The sequence below is a fragment of the Strix uralensis genome, chromosome 2 (assembly GCF_047716275.1).
Source record: "Strix uralensis isolate ZFMK-TIS-50842 chromosome 2, bStrUra1, whole genome shotgun sequence".
Lineage (NCBI taxonomy): Eukaryota > Metazoa > Chordata > Aves > Strigiformes > Strigidae > Strix > Strix uralensis.
Window position 1 is genome coordinate 8033774 of NC_133973.1, and position 5005 is coordinate 8038778.

A 5005-nucleotide genomic window follows, 5' to 3' on the forward strand; every position below is an offset into this window, starting at 1 on the left:
CTGATGGCACAATGTATATAAGAAATACACGACCTTGGTGTGTTTGCTTGGGTCACAGCAAATACTTATCCTTAGCTAATGCATCGTAAGATATATTCTGCTTTCTCTTTGCCTCAGCGGCAGAGATTTGGTTATAGTTTCTTTGTGATAGAAATGTCCAAAGGCTTCGCTATTGCCGCACCTGCGGACTCGTGTTGTATAAGCTGATGTCTCCATCAGGTTGCTGTGCTATAATGTGCATTCAATCAGAGTACAAGGAACAGCACAGAGACGGGCGGGAGATGTGACAACATCTGTGAAGGGAAACATTTGTTGGATTGGTTTTAACTCTCAAATCGTGCTCTGTTTAGATGACATTTTCAGAGCAATGTTGAGCTGTTTAAAGAGATAATTTAACACTAGTGGCCATCCTCCCCTGAAGCCTGGGTGGCCCTAGCTGGGTTCTGGCTTGGAGAAAGACTTTCTCCAGGCTATCATTTCTAAATAGGTGCATGTGCCCATGAAGGAGCTGGAAGGGGAGATGTCACTGAATTAGGCTAGTTGTAGAGTACACAGGGAAGCCTCAACGATAAAAGGCTACTGAATTTCTCCGGTGTCTTTTTGTCTCTTTCAAAAACGATGGGGTGATGTTCAACCTTGGGAAACCAACATCTTTAACATAGGAAGCTGTCAGAGACACTCTTCTGCTGAATATCTGACAAGAGGTCCAAAAATTTAGGTGCTGGGTAATTCCTATAAGGAGGTTGCAGAGAGGGGGGAATGAGTCTCTTGAACCAAGTAACAAGGGACAGGACAAGAGGGAATGGCCTCAAGCTACGCCAGGGCAGGGTCAGACTGGCTCTTAGGAAGTATTTCTTTGCAGAAGGGGTTGTTGGGCGTTGGAATGGGCTGCCCAGGGATCCGGTGGAGTTGGGAACGGTCAGTGTGAGGTTAATGGTTGGACGGGAGGAGCTTCAAGGTCTTTTCCAACCGAGATGATTCGGTGATTCTGTGATTCTCTAATTCTGTATTGGGCACCTTACTTGAATGAGGAGTATCTGGCTCTGTTGCTGAAAGACTGAATGTGGCCAGCTTGGACAGGTTGTTAGGAGGGCATTACAAAGCTTGCTCTCTGGGCGAAGATCAGCTAACTAGAGCGGAGCGATGCATGTCTCGGTGTGGAAGCAACTATAACTGTGTGCTGCGCCATGTACGGGAGAGAGAAAAAACCTCCGTCAGTGATGCAGGTGCCACAGCTTTGGGTAAGCTCTGTGCATTTTAGGGGGCTCTGCTGGCACAGCGCACATCCTGCTGTGCCACGGGAATCAGCCGTGCAGCTGTGACAGGCCGGCACATCTAGTGGACAACTGAACTGGGGTGATTGGTAAGGTTACCACCCTTGCCCCTCACTTCTAGGGGCTGCCAGAGTGGCACACAAATGAACGTCCACAATTAACACCTCCCTGAGCTGCAGCCCAGACCCAATTAGCTTGATTAAATGTTACACTGAGGCAGTTCATTGTTTCATTACCAGTCACTGAGCCATCTCAGCCATGGGGACAGCCATTACTGGGAATCTGGTGAGACTGGGCAAGAGGTTTATTACCTTCTCAGTGTGTCATTTACCAACAAACACCAGTTCACAGGTACTTGTATGAGTTCGAGAGAGCAAGCCAGGCAAAGCTGCCCTGGCTGGGTTCTGGCTTGGAGAAAGGCTTTCCCCAGGCCTAGCGCAGACTAGAGGGCTTGCTTGCTTATTCTTTTAATCGAGGAGACTACTATGTGCTGTGTGTCAAAAAGGGAAACAGGGCTCTGTGTATTTTCAGAAACAGAGTTTCATGGGAAGATTGAGATGGGAAGGGATGACTGGAGGTCTCCACTCCAAACTGCTCATGGCACAGCTGGCCCCAGACCTTGATCAGGCTGCTCAGGACCTGGCAGTTCCCAAACATCTCCAACGGGAAGATTCCCCAGCCCCTCCAGGCACCTGTGCCAGTGCTGCACCACACTCTGGGAAGAGGTTTTCTCTTTATCTAGTCAGAATCTCCCTTGTTGCAAATGTGGCTGAAGAGATCTCGGGTGATGGCGTGACCCATCTCCCTGCTCTGAGGGCGGACCAGCGGCACCCCGGCAAGCTTGGTATCTGCTTGCCAAGCCTCCTAGCTGGCTCAGACTCCCCAGGTCATTTATGCATCCTGAAAAGATACAGCTCATAATGCTTGTGATTTGTCCAAGGTCTTCAATCTCTTGATTTCAAAGGTGAGATAGTTTTATTTCTCATGTTCTGCAAGCAGTCCATCTTGGTCTCTCCTCATGAGCACACACGACTGCTTGTGTTTCTCTTGTCTATTTTCCATTTATGCTAACCGACCTGAATCAGAGTAGAGTGTGGTTTTACCTAGCAGCAATTTGGCTATGAGGATTTTTGAGTGAGGAAGGGGAAATGGTTTGTTGCCTTCGGGAAGGCTGACAGCACCTATGTTGACCCTCATCACAGCCCTCTGGAAGCCTGCTCCTGGTCACATCCCCCACAGCTTGTCCTCAGCCAGCCATAGACCGAGAAAAGGTCCTGACCAGCTGCACTTGTCTTCAATCACTCATCATTTTTCATCCCTCTGGCCAAAACCCTTGGCCATTAGTGGTCATGATGCTTTTTGTCCACAAGTAATACCTCAGAGGTCAGGATTACACCAATGCAAATTGTTACCCTGCCCCTCTGGTCCTGCTTCTCTTGTGAATCACCGCCGACGTCTTTTCATAAACTAAGATGGCAGGCTTGACAGGAGACAGGCCACCTTTGGCTGGCTTCTTGAAATGATGCTAAACCTAGTAAGATTTTCATGAGGCATTGGGGTGTCTGCTTCTCTCATTGAAATAATAAATTACACTAAAATCCTGCTAGTAAATTTAACATTTGGTTAAGTCAAATTTTTGAACTCAAGTAGCTGACCTGGTTATGGGAGATGATGACATGAAAACCATTTGGGACTTGATTTTGTGGTTGAATAAACTTGGTGTTACATGTTTACTGATCCAGAAGACCCTGGGACTGAAGCAGTATCAACCACTGTAGCTTTCAGAGGCTTTTCCCTGAATCACAAACCTTAGGGATCTGGATATTTTGTTTAGCATCCAGAAAACAGGGATTTTGACAAGATCTTCCTCCTTCATGAATCATCACTTTGGCCTCTAAGGGTCACAGTCATTATGAGCTCAGGACACAAGGCTGTCAACTCTGAAGGTAAGAGTTTGAAGCAGCCGTGACAGCAGCAAACGCCACTACCTCAACAGCAATAATAATAGTATTTCTGGTTTTCAGCTTGTTGAGACATTTTGTGAAGCAGCTTACCTCTGGGCTTGGGATCAGCGGAGTGTTCTCTTCAACATAGCACCTCCGCAAAATCCTATTCTGAACAGTTTCAGACTGACCACTCAAAATCAGTGAGCGTTTTTGCAAATGTTAGCCACGGCTTTTTCAATCCCCCACTCCACATGTGGAAGCCAGAAAGTCCTAGGGAACAATAGCACCCTGGGATTACTGCTGACAGGGCGGAGGCTCTGGGCGAGGGTCAACACAAAGCGGTGGGTTGGGGAGAAGGGTGGATGAAAGAATGAATGAGGGCTGGAGACATGAGGCGTGATTATATTGTGCAATGGGGTGCTGTGTGCCAACAGGGCTGGCTCGGGAACGAGAGGCACCAAGAGCAATGCTGCATCCAGGGTAAACAGGGAGGCCCTGAAATGGCACAGCACCCCTGGGAAGAGGGTGTGGAACAAACGCGTTGGGAGCCATTGGCTTACGAGGGTGTTGCAGGGACACTGTTATTAATGTCTTTAAAGTGTTCGGGTGATTAGCACTACAGAAAAACCCACGAGGAGATGAACCCATCTGTAGTCAGCGCCGAGTTTGGACGCCGTACAGTAACAGTGCTTGGAGCCATGTAACGGACAATGAGAATTACTGAATAAAAACCCGTTGAGAGAGCACCATCCAGCCTGCTCACCGAAGGGTCCTGCTGAGGAGCTGTTTTGCGATTGTAGTTCAAGGCTACCAGAGCACAGCATGAGGACTTGCCCATACGCACACAAAGTCTCTCCCATTTAACTGCGCGGACAGACGCGCTTGCCTCTCTACAACGCAGCCTGGGGTTTGCTTATCCGACCAGCCTTCGTTTCTGCCTCTAAACCGGTCGGTAAGGGCGTTTGGGCACCGGTGGCTTCTCTGCGGCTCCCGCTCCCCAGCTCCCGCTGGCCGTGCTCCCGAGGAAACCGGCGGCTGCGGTTGGATCGGGCCCTTCCCCCATTTACCGGGTCACAAAACCCGGCGGCTCCCCCTTTTTCTGAAGTCTTCCTTCGACGGCAACTTTTCCAAGATGGCCATGCGCGCCCTCGGTGGGGCTGAACTTCGCCAGCCACGGGAGGCAGCCGGTTGCCGAAGCACACGGTGGGGGGGGAGGAGGTTTCACATTTTTAACATTCGGGTGACCCGGCGCTCCCCCCGCCTCGCACGGCCGCCTTCCCGGCGGCGGCGGCGAGTTGGAGGGGGGGGGGGGGGGGCGATGCGGCGCCGCCCGGGCGAGGCCCCCGCCAGCCGCCTCCCCGCCGCTGCCCTGCCCGCGCTTTGCGGCGGGCGGGTGGTGGGGGGGAAGGAACGGGGACACCCCCCGCCCCGCCCACGGGGCGCCCCCCCCTTCCGCCGGCCCCCGCACGAGGCTCTCCCTTTGTGCCGTTGCCTGGTAACCGGGCGGGGGATGGGGAAAGGGGGGGGGGCGGTTGGGGCGCGCTCCCGCCCCGCGCTGCATGTTGATCAGCCCCCCCCCCCCTCCCTCTCCCCCCCCACCCCCCCCGGGAGGCCTCGCCGCAGGCCCCGGCCCCGCTCCCCGCCTCATCCCCGCCCGCAGCCGCGGGGAGCCGGCCCCCCCCCGCTCCATTCAGCCCCGGGCCCGTCCTGCTAAAAAGACTCCTCCGGGCTCTCCCCCCCCACCCCCCCGCCCCTTCCCCCTTCCCCGGCCTTTGTGCCGGCGCC